The sequence below is a fragment of the Sus scrofa genome, chromosome 11 (genome assembly GCF_054392235.1).
Source record: "Sus scrofa isolate SSC_HxYL_T2T_F1_AM1 chromosome 11, Sscrofa_HxYL_maternal_Yorkshire_Landrace_v2.0, whole genome shotgun sequence".
Classification (NCBI taxonomy): Eukaryota; Metazoa; Chordata; class Mammalia; order Artiodactyla; family Suidae; genus Sus; species Sus scrofa.
Window position 1 is genome coordinate 77,777,400 of NC_139393.1, and position 27,003 is coordinate 77,804,402.

Sequence of the window (27,003 nt, forward strand, 5' to 3'; positions counted from 1 at the left end):
ACCATTTCAAGACATGGCATACAATTAAGGTCGGCTCAGATACTTAGAGGTAAATATCATTATAATAATGGTATGAGTTATATATAGTCAAGGGAAGTAGGAAGTTTTTTTGAGGCAATCACATTTTAAAAACAGCCACAAGAAGGGCTTTGAAGATGTCTTCCGTAGACAACTTATAATCAAAATCAGCACAAGAGAAATGCATTTCGAAAGAGGAGACCCTCCTCCTTGCCCAGGTGTGAATTTTCTCATTAACATGCTAGATGGATTGCTTCTTAAGTGAAATGATTATGACAGTCCTGAGTACAAAGACCTACACTGTCAGGAATGGTCCCCCAACACTCCTTAATATTGATTCCCCGTGCCTCCTACTATCCCAATTTCTGGTGTGTGTGTGTGCGTGTGTGCGTGTGTGCGTGTGTGTGTGTGTGTGTGTGTGTGTGTGTTTCCTTTTTCTTTTTAGGGCCGAACCTGCAGCACATGGAAGTTCCCAGGCTAGGCGTCCAATCAGAGCTGCAGCTGCCGGCCACAGCCAAAGCCACAGCAACACAGAATCTGAGCCACAACTATGCCCTACACCAGCACTCACGGCAACTCCAGATGCCCAGCCTACTGAGGGAGGCCAGGGATGGAAGATGCATCCTCATGGATACTAGTCGGATTCATTTCTGCTGCACCATGACAGGAACTCCTCTGGTGTTTATTCTTAAGGGGAAAGTTTGCGCAAAACTCCCGATATTTATCCTTTAGTGTATTTAAAATTCTCATAGGAAATACCACTGACCAAGCATGAAACAAGGCAAAGTTAAATGAAGGAGGTTAAAAAGTTGTCTAAATGGCCTTAGCCCTTACCATCCTTCCTCTGCACACTCTGTCATGCATTTTCTAGAAATTTTTTATCAGTGCAATTCTATTTTACTTTAATTAAAGGTAAGCCATTTCCCTTTCTATTTTTGTGTATGTGTCTGGTGTGTGTGTGTGTGTGTGTGTGTGTGTGTGTGTGTGTGTGTGTTCTGCTGCGGCAGAATCATTTATCAAGCTCCCTGTATGCACCAAGTCATGTATAAACTTGCTCCAAGTTCATTTAATATGAAAATAATCCTTAAATGAAAGTTCATGTGCCCATAATCCTTCAACTGACTAGTGCTGGAGAAATGATGTGATCTAAATTTTGCAACTTAAAAGTTGATGTTATTTTTCTAAACCACCTTACTGTTTCTGTTAAAAACAATAGGGTGGTGACACTCCATTTTCTGAAGAATTATTAAGAGAAGAACTCTGATGGAATAAACACTGACTCCGACAATACTGAATGATATAAGAACATCCTAACTGGATGTCCAGAATGATAAAATTGAGTTCGCTAGTTTCTCTGACAATATATCACCTTGCAAAGTTAGTAGCTTATTTTGATTAAGATGAGAATAAGTGTCCTCTGATAGGATGACAAGCTTGGGTACCCAGAGACCTGTGTAATAAGAGCAGTCACCCTCCTTTGTCTTTGGTATTGGAAGGTCAGATGGGCTCCAACGGAGTTTCCGCAACTGAATCTTAAGGTAAATGTAAGTTAAAAATACTGAAAGGAAAATCACTCTACCTCATGTATAAAGGAAAAGCTGAAGACAAGACAGAAAAATAGATAAGAAAGCATCTTTAATTTCTACGTCTGGAATTTTGTTTTAGTAGCTGCCTTGAAAATCAAGCCTCTGATGTTTTCCCAGCTCCAGTAACTTTTAGCTAAGTATAAAGTGTTATTATACGTTTATTATCCAAGGTCCCTAAAGCAGGCAAAAGGACAGGCTATGTTTTGAAAACCCACAAAAAAAAAAAAAATCATTCTGTAGTTAAAAGCGCTTTGCATATGGAGTTGTGTTAAATGACAAGTCTTGATTAAAAACTAGGACAATGCTTCTTAAAAATCTTATTTTCACGGGCTGTGGTTGATCTCAACTTTAAATGCAATTTGCCAGTTAATTTCAATTCAAATTGAATACAGACTCACTTAAGAGGTACTTCAGACCATATTTCATCAAATCTCTTCATTTTACAGATGAGAATATGGCTTTCTTAAGAAAAATAAAAAGCAAAAAACCAAGGACACATATACACATAAAATATATATATCATCCATAAACACACACACACACATACATAAAACCTCAAAGTTCATATATGCCAAGATTGCTGTATATTAGATAGTATATTGGTTCTTTTCTTTCCTCCTATTCTGATTCCAGACCCAAACAACTTACTGAGCTTGACTGAAATTCAACAGGTGCAGGAGGCGGGGTGAATCGGGAATCATAGCGCTCCCCAAAGACTTCCACTGCTGACCTTACGTGTTATCTGAACGGTCCTCTGTGGGCCTGGCCTGTAGGATCTGAGGCAGAAGGAGCCAGCCTTTAGGAGGCATCTGTGTCATTTGTTGGGAGCAATACGTGAGTCCAAAGAGAGCCCTCCTATAATTTAGCTCACCAGATTAGTTGGCTTGGGAAAGAGGACACAGGACTGGTTCAAGGTGATGGGTCTGGAGCTAGAAAATGTCACAGCGTGTTTCTGGAACTGACATACAGTGGTGGGCCCTAAGGTGTGAAAATCTGTGCAACTGAACCAGCCCGCAGCCCTGGGAAGGTGACACCTCAGAGAAGGAAAGGAGAAGACGTTATGCACGTTAAGGGCTTCCTACCAGTGTGACCTGAGGTCAGTTTTGCCTCAAGACTATCTTGTCTGGACATAGAATCAGAGATTGTAACTCAGAACACAGGGTCTGGGACAAAAGAGACAGTAGGCCAAAACGGTATTAGAAGTTGTTGTTTTTTTAATCTGCTCTGCCCCTTCTCTCCACGGACACTACAGACACGAAGCATTTTGTACACAACTCCTTAAATACTCACAACCACCATCTTATAGATAGAAATGTAAATCTCAAAAACAGGTAAGAAGATGATATTTATACCGACGCTTGATTTCCAAGCCCATGGCTTTTCTACTATTCTGTGCACATGTAAAAATTATATGGAGCGTTAACTTAAACTGAGCACTTCTTTCGTATTAGATCTCTCATGACTACTCACATCTAACTTAGGAATTTGAAGCTCTTATTCCCATTTTACATAAAAAGGAACTAGGGCACAGCAGGGCTGGGTCACATGCCCAAAGCCATACTTTAGGAAGTGGGTTAGGTTTCCATTTTTATTTGGGTTCGTTTCTCCAAAACACATAGGATATATAATATATATATATATAATACATATTATATATATATATAGCAACAGCTTGACTCAACTGCTAACTTGAAGTGGGCCAGAGATTAAGTTTCTCCTGATATTTCGTCGTTTTAGAAATGCTATGCTTTCATAAAAGCTCCAATGAGTGCCAAGAGAAACATCAAAATTTGATAATTAGAGGTAATTCTTTATTTTATATTAATTAAAATGGATCCCAAACTGTGGCCTATGTATATACCATGGATTCAAAAACAAGTTAGAATGTATAACTTGCACAACTTAGAAATTTAATGAAATTAAATACATCAATTAAATATATTTATATCTCAACGTGTGAAATAATATTTAGGCCACAGATGTTGCATATTTTCAAGCTTTATGGTAAACACACTTCACTGCAGTAGTTCCTGCTTAAAAAGTCAAAGTTGGAGTTACCGTCGTGGTGCAGTGGTTAACGAATCTGACTAAGAACCATGAGGTTGCGGGTTCAATCCCTGGCCTTGCTCAGCGGATCAAGGATCTGGTGTTGCCGTGAGCTGTAGTGTAGTTTGCAGACGCGGCTCGGATCCCGCGTGGCTGTGGCTCTGGCGTAGGCCGGTGGTTATAGCTCCGATTAGACCCCTAGCCTGGGAATCTCCATGTGTCGTGGGAGCGGCCCAAGAAATGGCAAAAAGACAAAAAAAAAAAAAAAAAAAGTCAAAGTCAATCCATGAGGTATTTTATATATATAATTAGTAAATACAAATATGATTTTATTGGTAAAATGTATATATTTGAAATTCTGTAATCTAACATTTAGAAACATATCTTAATGAAAACTTTTTTCAAGTTTAGACAATTTATAGTAAAAGAGATACTTGTTTAAGTGATAAAACCCTTATCACAGCAGATACTGTAGAAAAGACCATAGGTCAGATACAAAGATAAGTGCTTCCTAGGAACTTTATTTAGTCACTTATGATGAAACATGATAATGTGAGAAAAAAAGAAAAAATAACAATGTATATATGTGTGTGTGACTGGGTCACCTTGGTGTACAGTAGAAAATTGATACAACTCTGTAAACCAGCTATAACGGAAAAAAATTAAAATCATTTATATAAAAAAAAAAACAAAGATAAGTGCTTCACGCAGATGCTCATTTAACTTTCATAATTACCAAATAAAGTAAATACCATTTTTTGGCTTATAGCTCCAGATTAGGAAATTGAAACTCTAACCAGAATTTGGACCCGCGTCAGAATGATGTCAAGACTGCCTCCCTAAGAGGCTCATGGTCAGACCTCTTTTGTTGCAACTCTATTGAATATGTATAAAATCTATTTATCCCCCGCAACTGATACAGAATTCAGAAGAGGATCTGCATTTTAGAGGGAAGTTTTACAGACTGCAGGGAAAACTGAGTGCCAAAGTGATCTATTTAAAATGTTTGTTCACATGCCTTTGAGGGTAGCGTATCCCTTATGTTCACAACAAACGCAAATTGTATTCTCAGAGTGGAAGGAGAAACTGTTTAGTCCGTATGTGAAAAGGGGAAGATAATTTCTGTAAATGTATTCTCTTTTATCCAGAAGAGGGCACTGGCAGACATTCAACCTCGTATCTGATATTCTGGATAGAGGAAAGCAAAGCTCAAATATCATAAACGCCTATTTCAGCAAGATGTGCTTCCTTTCACGCCCTGCAATGCGACTGGAGGGAACAGCCATACATCTGGATAAAATTTTTCAAAAACCGATGGTGGTATTTTTAGCGGCTGGCGAATTTTAACAGCCAGCCAAAGAGTGCTCCTGGTCAGTGCTACCGCCTACGGGTTCCTCGTTTTTCCCAAGCTTTACTTTCAAGGAGGTTACCTTAGGTATTGAGTTACAAAAGGCCTCTCTATCTAAAACAACACGGTGTCAGGTAAGGCGGCCGTGTGCCCAATGTTCGTCGTGATACCGTGTCTTCCAAAATGATTCTGCTCCATCGAAGCTTAAGAGACACAGAAGACGACAGAAGTTTTGATAAGTCTGCTTTCCTGAGTAGCCAGCTGAGAGGAGCGCTTTACCAATCGCATAACGGCTTCAGTTCATTTCCTTTTCTTTCTTTCTTTCTTTTTTTTATTAGTTCATTTTAATTACTGTCTTTGTTGTCATCTAAGTACTTCTTTTCTTTTCTGCATTATATAGATAGTAAAGTACCCTTTCTTTGGCGTCCAAGCTTTTATACTTGGAAACTCTCTGGGAATAACTGTCATCTTTAAGGCACTGTTTCTTTTTCTCTTGTGTTGTGAAATTCCATTTGCCTGAAGCTCAAATGACTGGAGATCCTGTTGAAAATAAATTGTTTTCTCATGTTGGGTAATTAGCTTTACTATGCACACCTGGCCTTTTAAAAAAATGGGATGGATGATGATGCACTCAAGGTCAAAATGGACCACGTTGAAGCTTATCATTACAGCCAACATTTTTATCAACATATTCATATACATTCAATGGTTATTGACGGGGACTCTAACTTGTATCAGGCATTTATATTATGAACTTATTGAATCTTTTAGTCAACTACTGTCGATTAATCTATCAAGTAATTGTACTGTTTGTACAAATAATCCCTCACAAATAACGAGTTTGTGTGATGCATTTCTACAGGGAAGCAGAGTGGGAGGAAGGTATATGTTGGAGGAAGCAGACAGAATGGAGCTGGGTTGTCTTAGGCAAGTCCCAAGGTCTCTGCAGTCAATTACCACGTCTATAAAATGGGGATAACACTTACTCGGAAACTGTTGTGGGTAAATACACTGTGTTCATAACCTGTAACATAATGCTCAACTGCCGCAGCAGCTCCACAACTGCTAACTATTGTATCTGAATATCACTTTCAGAAGCCGCGGCCCTGACTGCAACGCACACGCAGAATTCCAAGACGGCGGCAGGGGAGAACATCGCTTCCCACCGGTGCCTCCACCACCTTTAGAAGCGGCCCTGGAAAGCTGGGGACAAGCAGCATGCCAGGGAGTCACAGTCCCACCATGCCTGTCCATCCCAAGAAAGATCAAGGGATGCCAGCTACGAGTGGTGTCTTCAGAGTGATTAGAACCTAAAATCACATGAGATCCTTTCTGCATACAAGCTTTGTAGCTGAGGTCAGATGGCACTACCCCCCTGAGCTGGCAAGAAACTGACAAAGTCTAAATGTATATTATACATCTAAACCAAGACAGGGAGTCTTAATACCATGAGACAACATCTAATTTTATAAAAAATATTTTATAATGTCTCCCTTACTAGCCTGAAATGAAATTATTTCCCTCTAAACATAATTCAATCAAAGTAATACGATTATGTACACTTAGTATAAAAGAAGAAACAAATTATATGTACAGACATTTATGTATGTTACATGTATTGTACTATGCATATATGTATTTATATTTAAATATATTTAACATATTATAAAATACAAATGCCTGGGTACAACAATACAAGATGATTTGGTTAGAGTGAGAAAGTTTGGATTCGGGAATGTAAGGCAATAGCCAAGTGTACCAGTTATTAGTTCACTATCTCTCAGCTCCGAACTGACTCCGTCTCACATTCTGCTTCACGATGCTGGGCCTGGGACCCCCAACTCCATTTCTGCTTTGCCAAGTTTCTGTTAGGATCTGCCACTGGGGCCACTGGAGACTTCCACACTGGAGGAGGGAGAGCAGCTCCTTCCCTCTATGCCTGGGAGCCTCCCCTGTTTCTCCTTTCCTCTGTCCGCTCAACCCTAGTGGTGGAAGCTGCTTCCTGAAGTTGCTGCTACCAGGATGCCTTAGCATTTCTTTCGAACCTTTTAAGGGATCCGCCAGCATCTTTTTCAGTAAGAATTCCTAAAAGTCTTTCTGTTCAAACAACCGTTGCCATTTCTCTCCCCGACCAGACTTTGACGGCTACATCGACTGAAGATCGTTTGCACAATTTCTATTTCATTTGAACACTGAAAATAAGGACTAAGAGCCCGTTTATACATAACATAAACCAATCATAAACAGCACTGCTACAGATGCTGACTGGTACAAGGATGACCCACTGGGGGTCAAAGAGCCACTAGCAGCGCTGCCTTTGATGATGCCACTTTCAAAGATGGTGGACAGCCCTTCACAGTGTGCTGAGCAACACAATCTATCATCTCCCTGGATTTATAGTTTTATTCCTGGGTAATTTAGCACATTTCTTAAAATGGCAAAAAAGTGCTGTGTGTTTACACACAAAATACAGTCATGGGAGATGTGGAAAACCAGTGCAGGACAGCCAGGCACTGCTGTACATCTGAAGATGCCAACACCTGGCTCCTGGGCGCTGTGTTCTCCCAGCCATGGGCCCTCAGAGGAGCTGCCCCACGACCTCCACCAATACCTCTTCGAGTAAAGCCACATCTGCTGAGAACCAAGAAATGGGCAGACCTCTTTTTATTGTGCTTCACTTTATCATGCTTTGCAGATAGAGCCTTTTTTTTTTTTTCTTAAAGAAATTGGAGGTTTCTCCCTCCAATGGAGCAAGTCTATCAGCACCATTTTCCCAACAGCATTCTCTTTTTTCTCTTCTTTCTTTCTTTCTCTTCTTTTCTCTTCTTTTCTTTTGCGGCACCAGTGGCATATGGAAGTTCCTGGGCCAGGGATCTAATCCAAGCTGCAGTTGCAACCTATGCCACAGCTGCAGCAATGTCAGATCCTTAACCCACTGTGCCACACCACAGTGGGAACTCCAACAGCATTCTCTTTTAATGAAGGTATGGACATTTTTAGGACATAATGCTATTTCACACTTAACAGACTACAGTACAGTGTAAACATAACTTCTACACACACCGAAAAACCATGTGTGACTCACTTTATTGTGATATTTGCTTTATTGCATTGGTGTAGAACCAAACCTGCAATATCTCCAAAGTCTGCTGGTAAGAGGCAGGTGGGGAAATCTCCTTTAGGAAGTAAGTTGAGGGGCAACTCACCCCATTGAACTTCCACATGGGCAGTTCCTCCCTTCATATTTCTTTGCGCTTGATGCATGTCTGAAAGCCTGAGTCAAAGCGAAGAGTTTTTCTGGGAGGGGTAACCCACTAAAATAAATGAGTAACTACCTATAGAAATATTTGTAAACTGACACATGTCCATTTTCACAGGAACTAAATAAAACTCCAGCATTATATAAATATATTAACAATGATAATATGAATGCATAAGATATTATAATATGCAAATGCTTGGCACAATTACATCAGATCTTAACAGTGAATATGATTATCAGCCTAGTTGTCCTAGAAGGCCATAACACAAAACTCCAGAAAGGTAATCATACTATGGGAAGAAAAAGAGGAAAGAAATGATCCAGCAATCCCACTCCTGGGCATCTATCCAGAGAAAACTTTAATTTGAAAAGATATATGCCCCCCCAATGTTCACTGCAGCACTATTTATAATAGCCAAAGCATGGAAGCAACCTAAATGTCTATCGGCAGAAGAATGGATAAAGAAGATGTGGTATATATACAATGGAATATTACTCAGCCATAGAAAGAATGAAATAATGCCATTTGTAGCAACATAGATGGATCTAGAAACTATCATACTAAATGAAGAAAGTCAGATAAAGACAAATATCATATGATATCACATATTGGAATATAATTTTTAAAATGATACAAAAGAACTTATTTATAAAACAGAAACAAACTCACAGATTTCAAAACTAATCTTATGGTTACCACAGTTGAAACCATCGGAGGGAGGGAGAAGTTGGGAGGTGGGAATACACATAACACACGACTGTATAAAATAGATGATTAATAAGACCCTGCTGCATAGCACAGGAAAATCTACTCAGTAGTTCATAATGACCTATATGTGAAAAAGGAATGGATATATTTATATGCATAACTGACCCACTTTGCTGTACACCTGAAACTAATATAACATTGTAAGTTAACTATACTCCAATAAAATTTTTTAAAAAAAGAAAAAGGGGAAAGAAAGATAATAGTAATTCAAAATCTTAGTGAAGATGTTATACAGCAAAAGCGTTATGAAAAATGGGACAGCATCACAAGGCATAAGGCTAGGTCCAGGAGCCCTAAGTGCAGGCTGAGTTGAGTGAGAGCTCACACGTGCACACACACACACACGTGTATCTTCACTCTGGAAATCTATTAGTGTGGATACAGACATAGACACTGAGTACAAATCACACACATATCTTTACCCCTTTGGCATTAATTGGGTATTATCTTTGTTGTATCTTATTCAAAATTGTTGGAGTTGTGATACATCACTCTGTACATGCAGTATATTGGGTGCGTCAAAGAGGAGTTATTTGGGTAAAGTAGAAATAACACTGGATTTCAGCAAAGGTTAGCTTGAGAAATAAATGTAAAACCAAAAATGACACGTTACAGAGGAGGGATAGTCAAGTGAAAAGAAACAAAATTATAAATCCTGACGGCCAGGTTAAACTTCTGTCCAGATGAGTAGCAAAGATAAATAAATGGGAGGCTCTAGCTTCATTTAGACATTAGAATTGGAAATTAGACCTCCTTGAAATATAGTGATGAATGTCCTGGCACGCAAAGGATGCCAGGATTTGTGCCCGTCATCCTCATATTTTTAAATTTTCATTCTAAACCAACAAATAACAACCTGATTTGGGGAATGGTCACCATGACTTGAAAACCTAATTTGCATCTGTGGTTTTACTTATTTATCAGAACAATGAAGGAAGGAGGTCAACTACCCCGGTTTACATCTCACAACTCAGTACTCCGAGAAGGTATCTGACTTTTCCAAGTATCGACAGTTTCCAGCCAACAATGGCAGGATTCCAAGGAGGCTATAGGACTTCATGCTGCCAATTACCATCCCTGGGCTATCCTTTCTGAGCAGATGGTGAGTGCAAAAGACAACTAACCAGGAAATGCAGACTTCTTAGGCAGCCACAAAGGGAAGAAACTGGACCAAGCATAAGCCAGGACCTTGTTTGAATAATGAGAAATTTAAAAAATTAAGAAATCATCCACCTTACTTTGGATCTTTAATCCATTTTGAATTTATTTTTGTGTATGGTGTAAGAGAATGTTCTAATCTTATTATTTTACATGTAACTGTCCAATTTTCTTTGGAAGCAACCTAAATGTCCATCAACAGAAGAATGATGAAGAAGTGTACATAGATGTGCCATGGAACATTACTCAGCCGTAAAAAAGGAATGAAATAATGCCATTTGTAGCAACATGGACGGATTTAGGATTATCACACAAGTGAAATAAGTCATAGAAAGACAAATACTATATGATATCACTAATATGTGGGCTCTAATAAAAAATGATACAGAATAACTTCTTCACAAAGTAGAAACAGACTCACAGACTTTGAAAACAAACTTATGGTTACCAGAGGAGAAATGTGGGGGGAGGAATAAATTAATGGGAAGTAACACTTCTATATAAAATAGATAGGGAACAAGGACCTACTGTATAGAACAGGGAAATCTACTCAATATTCTGTAATAACCTATACGGGAAGAGTCTGAAAAAGAATGGCTATGTATATATGTACACCTGATTCACTTTGCTATGGATACCTGAAACTCACACAACCTTGTAGGTCAACCATACTCCAATACAATTTTTTTTAAAAGAAATTGCCCACAAGACATGTGTTAAGCTGGACTAATTTGTGCCCACTGCCAGCGCCTCTGCTGGCCTATTTCAGAGGCACCTGCATATGACTGCAGTCATCTCATTTAAACCCTGTCCTTGCAGTAACGTGGCTCTGTCTGCCTCAGGCAAACAACCCGAGAGCATAATCTCTTCACTGACTATGGGACGGGGGGGTCATAAGAGCAAAAAGACTGTGTTCTTGAAAAGTGGCCGCCCAGGCGGAAGTCCACAGTCCTGGAGAGTTGCCGCAAAATGCCTGAGACGAACAGTCGTTGCTTTGCAGATTTGACGACATTCAATTTGTAGATGGTTGGCATGTTCCTTCAAAAGATAGTCACGTGCTGCCTGTCCTGCAATGGCTAAGGCCTTCAGAGCAGGAAGATTCAGAACTGAGCACTTCCCCAAATTTCCCTAGGTGGTCAGAGCCAGTGTTAGACATCTGCTATCGCTTGATGCATCTGTCCGTCTAGGCCGCCTCGTTTTTCAGTACGCGTCTAGACAAATTTACGATGAGTTTAATGAATTCTTTTGTCTCCTTGGTCCTAGTGCCAGCTCAGACATGTCTCCTATCTCCTTTTAGGGAGCAGCACAACAGACTGGGTGGACACTTCGCTGGATCCTTTATGGTTCAAGTTGTTAAGAGCCCGATGTCTTCGCCTGACCCAACTGCACTCAGAGTTACAAAAGGAACTTTGGAGCTGAGGGCCACATTGTGGACACTGAAAATTCCCTGCGGGGTGGAAACTGCTGGAAAGGGTCTGCCATCTTCCCATTGCCGAATTACCCATCTCTTCTCCTTCACAGGAGGACTGGAGCTGCCCTAGAGCACAGCTGTCAAATAAGGCCCCTAGGACGTCTGAAGCCACGCAGTATGAGAGAACAGAGGTGGTGGGAGAATACCAACCACCTTGTGGGTAAAGCTCATGGCCCACTGGAGTCCGTGTCCAGACAGTGAGCCCGGAGCCCCACCTGCGCTCATCACAATGGGCCATCGACCAAAAAGAAACTGCTGAACAAACGGGGGCCTGAGCCTGGAAGAACAGCCTCTTACTGAAGCACCTGACAGCGCCGTGTGCTGCTCATGCTGTGTCTTCAGAGTCAAGTGTTGCCCTCTCCTTCATGGGGTGCGGCCTGACCCCCATCTCCAGCCTGGCCTGTGTTCCTGCCAACGAGCCTGCCCGAATTCTGCACATTCAGTGCAACTGCCTCAGCATCCCCCCAGCCCAAGCTCTGTGGACCTTCCTCAGCAACAACTTAGAGCTTCCTTTCCTCCTCTCTCTGCAGAAAACCAACCGACAGTCTGTCACCCATTCACTTATGTTCATGTTTAATAGCCTTTTTCCAGGAAGACATGTCCCTGGATGTTCACACTTAGAATGATGATACGGCTGATAGACCCAGATGTAACACTGAGATAATCTTCTAATATTTGTTTCTTTTTTTTTTTTTTTTTTTTTGCCATTTCTTGGGCCACTCCCATGGCATATGGAGGTTCCCAGGCTAGGGGTCAAATCGGAGCTGTAGCCACTGGCCTACGCCAGAGCCACAGCAACGCGGGATCCGAGCCGCGTCTGCAACCTACACCACAGCTCACGGCAACGCCGGATCGTTAACCCACTGAGCAAGGGCAGGGACCGAACCCGCAACCTCATGGTTCCTAGTCGGATTCGTTAACCACTGCACCACGATGGGAACTCCTAATATTTGTTTCTTATAAACAGAGAATCTATCGGTTTGCCCTGAGCAAAGCCTGCAGAATTGTGTGGATTTTTTTTTTTCAGCAATTTATAGGTACTTTCATGTTTTGATGCTAAGGCAGAATGTGACAGTGCAGAAATACATTGTATTTACAGCAATGTATGGTTTACTCTTGCTACATTCTATTGAAATATTTCTACAAATACACTGTGCATGATAATTAGCTTGATTAGATTTAGACACTGGACCGTGAAACAAGCAAGAATTTGATGAAAAGTGGGAGATGTTAAAACTGTTGCTGTTATTAAGAATGACCAAGATAAGAGACGGCCAGACACAGGGTGGGAGCTGAATTCGGAGGTCTGTATGCTCGGGGCATGTCTGTCGTCCCTTTAAAATATACAATCTGTATCTTAAAGGTGACGAACCCTTAGGTTAGAAAGATAAAGCCACTGGCCCAAAGTCACATAGCTTCTTACTTCTGCAACAGGTGACCTCTCCCGGCCCTCCCACTTAAATTCTCCCATCCCTTCTCCTTAGGGACTATATTTGGTCCCTTCCCTCTGATTACATAATATGATAGGGTAAATAATGTCTTCTGAACACAGAGAAACCCAAAGGTAAAATAAGCACACAGACACAGCAGAGAAAACACCTGACAAAAAGAAATGTGACCCAAATGCACGACTGAAGTCTTTTTTTAGGTGTTTGCCAAATATAAGAATTACGGACAGTCTTTACAAGGCTATAGAACATGCCCACTCTTAATCTCAAATGCACTTCGTGTTTTTTTCTAAAGCAAAGTTCATTTTCAGAGGGTATAAAAATGGGTAGGTTGGAATTCCCTTGTGGCACAGCAGGTTAAGGATCCAGCATTGTCACTGCAGTGGCTGATCTCACTGCTGTAGCACAGGTTCAATCTCTGGCCCAGGAACCTCCACATGCCACACGTGTGGCCAAAAAAATAAAAAGAAATAAAAATATAAAAAGCTGTAGATGGATGCAAATCAGTCGTACAACCTCTGTGCCTTTAAAGAGTAAATGTCAACACTCTCCCAGGGTTTCCTTTGATTCCAGACAATCTCCAATACAAGAAGGGCACCAAACACCCTTTTGCACATGTATCAATAACGAACTAACACATCTTCATCTAATTCTTGGTTGTAGCTTCATCTAAACAATGTGTGTGTTGCCTTGCAAGAAAATGGGGTGTTTCCACCCCACCAAAAACTGGTCTAATATACTGGACATGAATGATTTATTTTGCACAAATAACATAAGAGTCAACTACTTCCTCAATGCTCCCAGTTAAACCATTTTAAAGGAACGCTAAGCTAAAAATAAGTACAAGTATTAGTCCTCCACCATAGATGGGGTGACTGCTATTTAGAAAGCCACACAGTAGCAGAGGAGTCACTCATATCCAGGTCTCCTCCCACCTCTGCATCCCCATCCAGTCCTTCTCCCAGGGCACAGTCTCAACGAGAGTAACCTTTCTCCCTGCAGTGTCCTCAGGGGTTGGGGACATGGGCCAGCTCCCCAGCCTGCAGGTCCTCAGTCCAGTGCATTGCCAAAGCAGAGAGAAAGAACTGCCAAGAAAAAAGCTGAATCACGAGGGAATCACTGTGAAATCTGCCTGGCAAAATATTATTTCTCCAAAAAGTCAAATTTTCAGAGATGACACTGAGGTCTATTTGCCATCCTTAAAAATCTGATGAAATGTGCTGATAAGGAGAGGGCAAAACCAGGAAGAGACTGACAGGAAGAATAGGTAAAGATCCTTGATTAAACTCTTTGTAAAGGAACCAAGCAAGAGAATGAATAGCAGTGGTAAATCATGGGCTCACAGCTCAAGAACTGCAAAAAATAGCTCTGCTTTGGAAGAAAATGAAAGCTCCAGAAGTAGAGAAACATTAACTTGCTCACAGGGTAAAATAACCATGTAGTTTCAGACCACAAGCCTTCCAGAGCGGAAGGAAAAGGCTTCCTTTGAGCTGGACCCAAGCATTCTGACAAACTTCTTGAGGCTGAGACCCTGGTACTCTATAAGGTCATTACCAAGGTTTTGTTATGAACTGAATCCATGCTCTTGTTTAAAGGTTCAGAGAGCCTCAGGTTATGAGCAAAAACGTGTTTTCATCTCCCTCCAGACTCGATCTGCGTCTTTTAACAACAACAAAAGGCAGTGTGCTGACACAAGGCCACTCAAAGTGTGGTCCTCACACAGGCGGCAGCAGCAGCAGCAGCCGGGAACTTGCTAGAAATGCAAATTAGCACACACACACACACACACACACACACACACACACACACCCCGCCCCAACTCAGACCTGCTCAAAGAGTCCGTATTTTAACAGGATCTCCAGGTAGTCTGTGTGCACTTTAAGTTGGAGAAGCAGTTTTAGAGGCCCTTTACCCGGTAAGCAGAATTTTAGTCCGTAGCTGCCTGCTGTACACTCTTTCTCCCATCCTCAGCCATAGGATAATGCCAAAGTCACCAACCATCTTGGAATCAAGACTGTTAGCTCCCCAAAGATCCTCCCGCATCATCGGGATCCAGGGGCATTTCCTCCAGCTGCCCAGCAAGTTGGTGACAGGGGCTGAGGTCCCTTCTCTTTTCTCCAGCGCCCCACTGGATGGATATTCCTGTTTACTACTTGATTGTTTGCCATCCCTCTAATACCCCTCCTCCCGTTGCACCCCCCCAAAAAAAAGGTCATCAAGCAGGGATGACCAGTCCAAACTGTAAAACAATGCGTTTATCTTTAGCAACCCAAAGATAAACTAAGGGTCCTTCTGCTTCCATTCTTTTCCTATACCAGTCATCAGCATCACTGTCAGAGTTATTATACTCACCAATACCACAATTACACCGTGAGCTAAGCTCTAGACTTACACTGAAATGGCAAAGAAATTTCGTAAGAATGAAAGTGAGGCGTTCCCTTCGTGGCGCAGCAGAAACAAATCCTACTAGGAACTATGAGGCTGCAGGTTGGATCCCTGGCCTCGCTCAGAGGGTTGAGGATCTGGTGTTGCCATGAGCTGTGGTGTAGGTTGCAGACGCGGCTTGGATCTGGTGTGGCTGTGGCTGTGGCTGTGACCCGCAGCTGTAGCTCCAATTCGACCCCTAGCCTGGGAACCTCCACATGCCACTGGAAAACTTAGGTAGAAAACTGCAGTAACTTGCCCTAGGTCAGACAATGAGTAGAATTTATTTATCCATTCATTCCTGGCTGGAAGACACTGGGAATTCAAGAGCTCTCTTTCCCTAAGGTATCTGCATTCTAGTAACATTAAAAACCTTGAGAGAGAATGTGAAATTTCAGTAGCCACCAGCATGAAAACCTTCTTTGGCCCCTGAAATCTCCAGCCCTGCACGGATATCTTATTTACAAACGTGAAGGGATATTTAGGGATTAAATCAAGAGTAAAACACAGTTCCAGATTTCCAAAGAGGTTACAAGCAAGATTGTATCCAAAACCCAAACGCAGAGCTTGTAGCAAGATAGAACTCGTGGGAAGAAAGTATCAGTCTTTTCATGTAAGGAGGTTCTGCTCCACCAAACTGTTGCCATGGTATTTGGATTGAGAGGACATTTGCTAAAACACTTAGAAAAATGAGGCTACTTGGCTCATTTCATAATGTCAGTAAACTAATGATTGTGTCCTGAAGTCGCTGTATTATGATCTCTGCTGCTAGAGGTGAGAATTCCACATTTTGACTGAAAATGAAGTATTTTTCCATTGTTCCAGGCAAAGTCTTTGTTTTTTGTATTGTTTAGCTTTGTTTTTCCAAGAGAAAGGAAGAAAATTGCTGCCAGTATTAAGTAGGTCTAGAGGAATAATTAGATATTTTCCCCTGATCGTTTAATTGACCATGGTTGACCTCTATTGGAGCCAATTAAATTTTTTTCATGAGGAACCACTGACCTATTTTATTCCATTTTCATGCCTCCCAATATCTGACAAGGTAGTGAAAAAAATCTAGTTTGACTGTAGATGTTTTTGAATCCCTAATTGCTAGAAATTCTAAAACATCTCCAGGTATTTTTATCACTGATAATCACCAGCTTTGATGGAGAGCTTTTCTGCATTATTGGAGAGCCGATTTCTAAAAGCATGAAATATTACAATGTTAAATATAGCTAACTGGGACATGAAGCCTATTTCATTTATTTTGTTTTTTCCAGCAGAGCTTGGCTGACACACTGGTTCTTGCAATACATTCAGCCATCCAGAACCAGTAGCTTTTTTTAAGTGGAAGAAATTAAATGAGAATGGCCTGTCATTTTGTAAACTCAATTTTCACTGCATTTCAGGGCACTCAACCAGGTGAGGTAGGTGGTCAGAATATCCAAGGTATTGGATTCCATACAGAAGGTATTTTATTTCCCATGCTCAGTGTCACCATCTATTAATAACTGTAAGGGCCAACCTAGATCACCTCATAATACATTCAATAGCTTGCATGTTTAGTCAATATTCATTGAAGATGGTGAGAGATTCCAGATTATAGTAACTACTCTGAATACAGAGCCTCTACCTATAGCATTCTACATTCAAACAGCTCAACAGCTTTTACACTAGATCACAGATTACCACAGAGAAGCAGCTTAAACAATGGTTGAGCTTTCAAAAAAATTTTTTTTCTAGAGAAATCTAAGTTCCTTTATGAAAAAATATTTCACTGGAATTTTTATGTTTAGTAAGCCAGTGATTTATGCCAAGATGCACAAACCGATTTGCTAAGAATATAAAAGGATCTAAAGTTAAATCAGTCTTAATAACTGAAAAAAAAAACTTTACCTCAAAGAACATGATTACAAGGTAAATAGTTGTATGCAAACATTTCCATTCGTGTTTATAGAAGCTTCCGAAATTTCCAACAGGGCTGGTGTAAGAGAAAATATGCATACAAGCTTTCTTGAGCATGTAGGGGAAAGATATTATGACTTTTAGTTAATAGTTAACCATATATTCATTTCATCTTTATTTATGCTAAAAATCATATTCCATTAAAGTAAATACTAGTTGTGAGTGAGGAAAAGAAAGCCGGAGGCCCACACCTGTATTGAGGATAACCTGAAAAGCTCACAGAACCATTTTTAAGAAATTCATCCATACTGTGGCCTGATGTAGGGGTAAGTAATGCACATTAATGTCCTGTTGATTTTCTCTTGCTTAATTCCTGGCACACTTTGTAGCACATTGTTTTGTAGCTTTAGCGGGTGTTACCCATGTTGAACTTCAATTCAGTGAATACTCATTGTGTTTTATATAAGCGATACAGTTTAGGGACAGCTTTCATAAAAATGAATCTGAAACAGAGGTGGGGACAGAACTTCGGGAAATTGTCCTAGGTGCTGACCACTGTGAAACTTGGTTCCATGGTACTGCTGGCAAGTCGCTATGGAATTTAAATGAGCAGCACATTTAAAGCTCAGGTCAGAACTGATAAAAAGCACATCGAAATAGCAGGCTTGAACTCTAAGGAAGGACACCTGTAAACTTGGCAAGTCTTTTTTGTTTTGATTTGCCAATTGCATCTTGATACTTTTTATAGTAAACACAATTCAACTCAATTCAATACACCTTTTGAGTACTACGGGGTATTCAAAGATGAGGAAAACAAGGCAACTAGCCACCAAGGAAGAGAATAAAGGTAAGGAAAGGAGTATATTTATTGAACACTTACTATGCCCTAGATACTTCCAAGCACTTGACATGATTTAACGCGTAAAGGGGCTACAACTGCTAATGTGTGTTTGAGTACAGCTGGAGTGAGAGGAACAGTAATGTCTTAATGAAGTAGCTGGCACTGAGACTTACCTTAAAGATGGAGCTTAATTTCAGAAGGAGAAGAAGAACAGGATGGCATTTCAGGAAGATGGAACCACATAAATAAAAGCACACATACAACAGAATTAGAAAACATGCTCTGGTCGGAAAGTGGCATCAGTCTGATGGCATCACAGCCATGCTGGGGCAAAGGGGGGATGTTTGCCTTCCTTAGAACTAAAGACAGAGTTCCTTTGTGTAGTCATCAAAAAGACATTGGATCTCATCTGGGAATTCAGTATGTATAAAGTATCCTTAATGATTTTAATGGAGTGTATAAATATACTTTATAGCATTTATTCACGACATTTATAAATTATTTAGACTAAATAATGACATTAATTTGAATTACATTAAATGGTAACCCATTAAATATTCATTAAATATAAATTCATTAAATATTAATTACCTAGTTTATGTGATGTCTTTCATCTCTGAAAATGATTAAACTTATTTTCATACTCAAGAGAGATTTTCAAATTTCATCTATTTCATCAATTTGGGGGAAAATCAGTACAGTTTTCCTTATTTTCTTTTCATGCCATAAATTTGTGCTACATATGTAATTTTCTTCTTTATGAGTCACCCTAAATTTCCTACTTTTTACAACAGAAGACGTGGTTAGTCTCCCATCTTAGTTGTCATCTGTCTACTTCTTAGAGGTCTTCCTAAGTAAACTGTGTCTTACACATTCGTGCATTTAATACTATATCTCGTTAGACATAGAATTATGCAGCAGTGGACAATGGCCAGTCGTAGACAGTGGCCAAACAAGTAAAGGATTAGAAATATTTGCTGGATTGGAAATATTTGCTAAGAAGAGATTAGTGTTCAAACAGTGAAATCTGGGAGCAAGTTGGAGATCCCTGAATGATGCTAAGATATTTTATCAGTCTTTGTAAAGACTATCAGCCTTGAAGACAGGTTCTATGTTTTAATTTCCCCCATGGTTAGGTATATATTTAAACCAGTATCTATGGACAGGTGAAAATGTATAGGTGAATAATAGGTGTAAGTCTATGTGTAGGCGTATACATGTAAATTGCACATTTAATTGTATAGCCCTCACCACAGATACGGGGTCTTCCATTTTTAGAGGGATGATTTCATTTTTCCCATGATCTGCCTGGTTCGTCAAGAAGCAAATGGGACCAGAGGGTTTTAAAGAAAAGCTCCTTGTTGACTTTAAACAATACTTGTCTGACCTAGGACACATAACATAATAAGGTTTTTCAATTTAACACAATATTGTCTCAGATTACATACATTGTCAAAGACCTTTCCATCTGACTCACCTTTTTAATACTGACAGGGGAAAAAGTTAAAACAGAGGCTTTACAGCTAGACTTCCATGGATGGTCAGGAACCCCTTGAGATTGTATGATTATTGTATGCTTATATGAATATGTATATATGTAGTTATGTGTTGTGCATGTGCACACATTTTTTTTCCTAGGGAGAAGGTTCTTCATCCGTATTTTCAAAAAAAAATCAGAATCTCCAAAAGATTAGCCACTGTATAATACCAAATAGATGTATTCAAAGTAAATTGTAATTAAAGTTTGAATCATAAGATTTTTTGGTAATTTTTTAAGCAAGAACTTTAAGCCTACTTGATAAATATTCTTTTGAAACTGTAAGTCACTGCATTATCAATTAGCATAACAGAAATATAAATAAAAATTTACGTGTCAGAATTCATAATCTTTTAACTTCAATTTTTGGTTATTTTATATTTACTATCATAAAATTGAAGTTTTCTCTTAAGTGCATTTACTAAGAGGGGCAAAGTCATTTCCTGTCAATATTAAATTCTAATAGCTCCAAAGGATGTTCACCTTATATCCTTGAAGTGATGATATTTGTTATATGAAGGGAATGCAATATGGCATTTTTGGGAGAAAACTATGTTTACATAAAGTTGTGCACGTGGTTTGTCATTGGAGATTTCTCCATGTCAACACATTTATGACAGTTGACGCAATGATGATTACCTCATTAACATAGTTATAATAAACCCCAAACCACTACAAAATGATGCACAGCTACATTTATAATGAGGAACACATTTTCTCCAGGGGCTGGCAACCACAGCCCACAGGCCAAATAGGTCACAACCTGCTTTCATAAAGAAGTTTCCTTGAACACACCCATACCCTCTCCTCTGGGTTTTATCCATGGCTACTTTCATGCTACAACTACAGAGGCGAGTGGTTCCATCCGGCCCTCAAGCTGAAAATATTTACCCTCTGGCATTTACAGAATAAGTTTACATCCCTGACCCAGACAGTCACTGACTTCTCAGCGTCTGCCACTGAGATCCCTGGTCTGTATCCCCACCACGGTCTTCTGGGGACAGAGTTCCGTGCTGGTCTCATCTCTTCCCTTCATCGCTGGCTCAGTTCCTCTTCACCCCAGGTTTGGATTGTTGCAACAGCTTCCTCTTTTGCTTCTCTACTCCCACCCCGTTTCTTCCTACATTAAAATAATAATTTATCTTTCCTGAAATACCATCATCCAATACTCTCCTTATAAACGGACAAAGTTTCTGTTTCCTTCAAGAAAAACTTTAGAGTCTTTATTCCAACATAGATGGCCTGAAGAATGTGCACATCAGACCTTGGTTTACCGACTCCTCTTACAGATTAGTTCTCCTCTTATCTTCTAAGTCCTGCCTACTCTTGCTTCAGGTTCCCCATCAAGTGTCCACCTTTAATAAGGCCTCACATGGCCTTCTTACTTTCTCCACCTTTCTCGACTCTTACCACCTCTTGGAATGTACATGAAATTGGACATACACATCCACTGGTGTATTGGAAGCTCCAACTCTCTCTCTTCTGCTGAATTAAGTCCATCACAACAGGAACTATGCCTCATGCTCCTTGGTATCCTCAAAACTTAGCACAATGCTTAGGGCAGAATTAAATGTAAAATATATTCTTAGTGGTGAATAAAAACAACGGCAATAAAAAAATACAAACAATAACAATAGCAATTATTGAATGCTTACTATAAACCAAGACAGTATCATGTAAACAGGATTCTCATAGGCCTAACAAAAAATAATTGAAACAAAAGAGAAACAAACAAACCAAGAAAGATTCTCCAGGAGCTAATTGTCAGTCTATTTAGAACATAAAAATAACTGCAAGTTAAGATGAAACCAGTTGAAAGAGTTACTGCTGTAGCACAGTGAGTTAAGAACCTGACTGTAGTAGCTTGGGTCGCTGCACGGGTTCAATTTCCAGCCTGGAAGTGTGTATTAAAGGATCTGGCATTGCTGCAGTTGTGGTGTGGGTTGCAGCTGCAGCATGGATTCAAGCCCTGGCCCAGAAGCTTCTACATGCTGCGGGTGCAGCCATTAAAAAAAAAAAAAAAAAAAAAAAAAGAAACCAGTTGAATAAATATATCGCTAAACCCAAAATGCTTAGGGTTTTATGTGTTGAGTGAAAAGACTGAGTGATCAGAGTGACATGAATTTAGTTAGCCAAGATTTGGAGGAGAAAGTGAAATGGGTGATGATCGTGGATTTGGGAGAAATGAAGCAGAAGAAAGTATCTTTAGTGGAAAATGGAGAGTGGGATTCAGTAAAGTCCAAAATCAGGAGGGGTTTTTCAGTTGCTAACAAATGGTATCAGGATGCTTTTACCAAAAGCTCAACTCTACATGTACCAACACTCTTGAAATGCCAATGTCTTGAGAGATAAAGTGCTTAACTGTAGTATAAACGTGGATCCAATCCAGCTCTTATTCTCAGAATAATTCATAAACTCTCCCATGGAAATAAAACATACTAGAATATTATATGTGATATATGTAAATTCTTCATTCTTGGTCATTTTAGATACTTGTTATGGTATAATGAGATTTTTTAATATAATTCAAAATTAATTCTAAATGTATCTTCATCAAATACATTAAAACACAAATCTATTATCCCTTTTTTTAAAATGGCTGTACCTGCGGCACATGGAAGTTCCTGGCTTAGGGGTCGAATCAGAGCTGCAGCTTCAGCCAATGCCACAGCCATGGCAACACCAGGTCCAAACTGTGCTTGTGGCAATGCCAGATCCTTAACCCACTGAGCGAGGCCAGGGATCAAAACTGCATCTTCACGGACACTATGTTGGGTCCTTGACTCATTGAGCCACGACAGGAACTCCAAATCTATCCGGCTTTGGTGTACTCTAAAATTCACTGAATTGAGAATGGCTGAACTATTTGTGAGAAAACCCCACATCTATTGTAACCAAATAAAGAATCTTCACTTGTTATTTCCAGCTCAAAAAAATGTCATGGAACAAGGGGAGGCAAATCTTTCAGGGTAGAACTTTTGCTTGATTTCAAGTTATACCACCAATTCAAGAACTTCAATTCCCTTGTTTTAGAAGCATTGTCTTATGTCTGACAAAGAGTTTTAAAATATGACAGCAGATTTCTTTGAAAACCTTTATTACGTATTTGATTCTTTTTCTAACAAAAGTTCTTCCTGCTCATATTTTTGCCTTCTTATGCCTTTATGGCTTTTAACCACTGACTATCTTACCATAACCACTAATTTTCTAGCAGAAATTCTTCTTTGTACAGCAGTAACTGTTTTCCTGCCTTGCATTTTAGCATTTTAGCTCCTGCTTTAATATTTTATATGGCTAATCAATTCCTACCCCTCTCTCATACAGTTTAGTATCAAACAACTGAGCAACACTTTTCTTCCAGACTGCTGTTATCAACTGAACCAAAGAAGAGGTATGGTTGTTCCCACAGTTTATGTCTGGGAAGTATAAAGAATCCTAGGTGTGGTTCATCCATGTAACTATTGCTATAAATACAGTATATACAAAACGCCATTCATATCTAAAATATGGAATCATTTTGAAAGAATCGTGCTTTAGTCCACTATAAGGACCTTAGCTTTTTCAGTGTGTTCATACTTTTTCAAGATTCTGATAGTAAATATTCTCTCTTTGCTTTCCCCAAATAGCTGAGTATCTTCTCCAAATACTGATCTCGCCTAACTGAATTTGGCCAGTTCAGAAAAAAAGATAGCATATTTTAGGAATTTATATTCATATTTATGAAAACAAGTTTTCAAATAAAATCCAAATGATTTATATAATTCATTTTTTTTAACCAGAATGAACTTGGTTTGGCAAAAGTAGTACAGTGTTTAGAGTTTTGAATGTTGCCCTTTGCTCACGCTGAGCTCTTGGAAAGAATGTTCGACTTCTCTGAACCTCTCCTTGTGCATACTTAATTTTGGGATGATAATTTCCTACTTTATGGGTCCCTCTGGGCTTTGCATGAGACATGTATACTGTACTCCTAGCACAGGATAAAGGTGAGTTTCCCTCCCGATCGCTAGGTCACTCATCACAGCCTGACTTGACTCATTAACTTTGCATCTTATTATCTCACGTGTCATGCAAGAACTGAACATTTCTTTAGAAAGAGGCGCTACACCTTTCAAAATTAAGTTTGTATTTTCTCTATTTAATTCTCATGTTAGCCTCAGTTCTATAACTTAGGTTATACATTTAGCTCCAATGCACAAATAAAAGCTGACATATGGCAAATCCAATCACCACCTCTCATTGAGCACTTACTGTGAATTGGTATTGTGCTAGTGCATTGTAATAATTTTCTCATGTAATCCCTCACATCCCTGAGGACGGTATTAATATATTATCTCCTCTTCAGAGATGAGGAAACGGAGGCACAGAAGGATTACTTCTGGGGACTGACCCAGAGAGTAGGTGCAGGGGCCAGGTTTCAAGCCAAGTTGTCAGGCTCCTCAGGCCAGACTAGTAGTGGTGAATCTGCTTGGTCAGGCAGTGGTGAGGAACTGAGGGTCTCCTCTTTCACTCCTACCACCCACTAGCCCAACCAGCTCCATGTTAAAAACCTGAGAGCCAGCCATGGATCACATCTCATACATGGAATTCCTATACACGGCCTGTGAGTTTTGTACTGATTCCTTTATCAGAAGATTATCAGAGCATCTGAAAGTATATTTACTCTATTTCAAAATCCAGGTATTGAAATAAGCATTCATTCATTCAATCAACATTGACTGAAAGTCTAATTTGCTTTAGGCACATGGAAACAATAAAGAAGTTGCTTAAAACTGTTGCCTTTGGACTGGATGAGCAATGAGATCCTGCTGGGAACTATGTCTGGTCACTTACGATGGAGCATGAGAATGTGAGAATGTGAGAAAATAGAATGTGTACATGTATGTATAACTGGGTCACCATGCTGTACAGTAGAAAAAAAACTGTATTGGGGAAATAATAATAAAATAAACATTAAACCACAAAAAATTAAAATTAAAATAAAATAAAATAAAAAAGAAGTTGCTTAAATTATTTGGGGGATGACATGATCAAATAGTAATGCTTCTGAGTTATTTTTTAAAAGATCCTAAATAATAATAATATTAATAAATTTCCCAAATTATTTTATTTTAAAACTTTGCAGAATTTTATAGTTTCTTCAATTTACACTTGCATTTCTGATCCTCATACTAATCTACAGGGTAAGTATAACATTCCTCACTTACAGACGAGAAAACAGATTTATCAAATTTGAACAATTTCATTGGTCATCTCACTGAGGCTTCCATGTTTAAGCCCAGTATTCCATACACTGGGGACACAATGCACTGTAAGACATAGTTCTTATAGTCTTACAAATAGCTCACACTTCTACAAAAAGATCAGAGATGTTTAGCTATACCCTTATAGACATCTATTGAGATCAGTAGATGACAGTCTATTGCATAACATTATTTTCATCGACTTTCACCTGAAAATTCAATTTGCAGCATGCACGGATTTAAAGACAAATACTTTTACTCACCAATTGCAAGAATATAAGTTACATTAACAAGCTGTGCCTCTCCACTGAGAGCTAAACAATATATTGAAAAAATTGGATCAGCTGGTATAACAACGGACAAGATCGGAACTGGCATGAGAGAGCGTCTTCCTGTTTGGTTTGGGTACTGTGTTGATTAGGACTAGACCAGGGCTTCTCTTCATCCCTCTCTCCACCCCTCACCTGCCCGTCTGTGGCATGTCCTTCAAAGGGAGGACATTAACAAGCCCTGCATCTCTGTCGGGGAAGGGGCATGGCAGACTAAGAACCCCCCTCAAATCATAATGATCCTGGGAGATCACTTACTGTCCAACATTAGAGCTTCCAGATTATCATCATTATAACTCCGTTGTGGATATATCACTAGTCTACACTGAATCGAACTAAAGCTTTGAGTCAGAAATTACCTGTGGAGCTTTTGCATATACACACATCCAGATCCATCCCCACACCCGCTGACGCAGAATCGCCTTGCCATTTGTTAAAACACAATGAATGATACCGATTTGCAGCCATGTTTGAGGATCAGTGACAGAAGTGAGTCCAAGACCAGCAGATGAGTGTCTTGACCCACACATGCCATCACCCCAGAGGCAGGAAGGAAGACGCTGGAGTTAAAGTTAATAGTGGTTTACAGAGAAGAAAACTATTTTAGATCATATGTCTTCAAATTTCACAAATAGTAAAAGGAATAAAATTATGGAAAACATTTACTACCGAGGCTACTACACTGCAAGAAACAGAAATTCAAGAAAAAGCAGGAAAATATCCTTGGCACCACAGCTACCATGCTGGGTTTCACCTGACTGTGAGGACAGATGGTTTTACCTTAAGCTGAGAGGGAAATCAGGCCAAACAAAACCTGATCCTTCAACCGTCAAGGGGCCAGAAAAAAAAAAAAAATTACAATTTGGGATTGGAAATGAGATTGATCTAGGAGGGGATGAAAATGATGCCAATCATTCCGTCAACAGAGGAAGACATGACGGCAAAGGGTGACCTGTGCTGGCTCCACCAGAAGCCAGGCTTGAGACAAGGGTTCAAATGCAGGGAGTTTGATTGAGAGGTGAAGAAAACAGCAAGTGCCGAAAGAAGAAGTGATGCAGGGGTAGGAAGGCATCTGATTGAGACAGTGTTCTCAAGACAGCGACAGTCTGGAAGGCTGGCGCTCGGTCCCAAGGGACGCTCTGGAAAGTAGTGTTGGGCAGCACGTCTCAACCTCTGGCAGCACATGGATCCCCTGGAGAGCCGGTTAAAACCCAGATTCCCGTGCCCCACCCCAACCACTCTGAGCTGGTAGGTCTGACGTGGGGCCCGACATAAGCGGGTCTGAACACCCCCCAGGTGATGCTGATGTTGCTGGTCCAAGGACCTCACTCTTGGTGACACTGGCGTGGACCACAAACATGCACCCCGCCCGAGGAGTGAGAGAACTGGGAGAGCTGAGCACGGATTCTTTTCCTCCGCTGGCCCAGAAGGACTCTTGGAGAACAGGCAATAGCACTAACTCCCCCCTTGCTGGGGGGTACTGCCATAGTGACCTTCCTTGGGCAAAGAATGCAGATAGTGCTCCTTGGAAATTAGCCTTGAAGTGGTAAAACCAAAGGGAGATGAAAGAGGCTGGCAGTGTCTGTTATAGCATGGAAGGAAATCAGTATTTCAGCTAAGTAGGTGGTTAAAAAATAAA

At 40.0% G+C, this 27,003-nt stretch overlaps 1 protein-coding gene and 1 long non-coding RNA gene across 7 annotated transcripts in view; both read right to left on the reverse strand.

Moving 5' to 3' along the window:
* FGF14 (fibroblast growth factor 14) overlaps positions 1–27,003 on the reverse strand; it is a 613,169-nt gene that overhangs the window by 309,695 nt on the left and 276,471 nt on the right. The window lies entirely within an intron of this gene.
* Positions 10,292–15,612, reverse strand: LOC146398705 (uncharacterized). Its single transcript, XR_014819865.1, has 2 exons — positions 12,600–15,612; positions 10,292–12,326 (listed from the first exon to the last, which is right to left on the reverse strand). It is a non-coding gene; the product is annotated as an uncharacterized LOC146398705 (long non-coding RNA).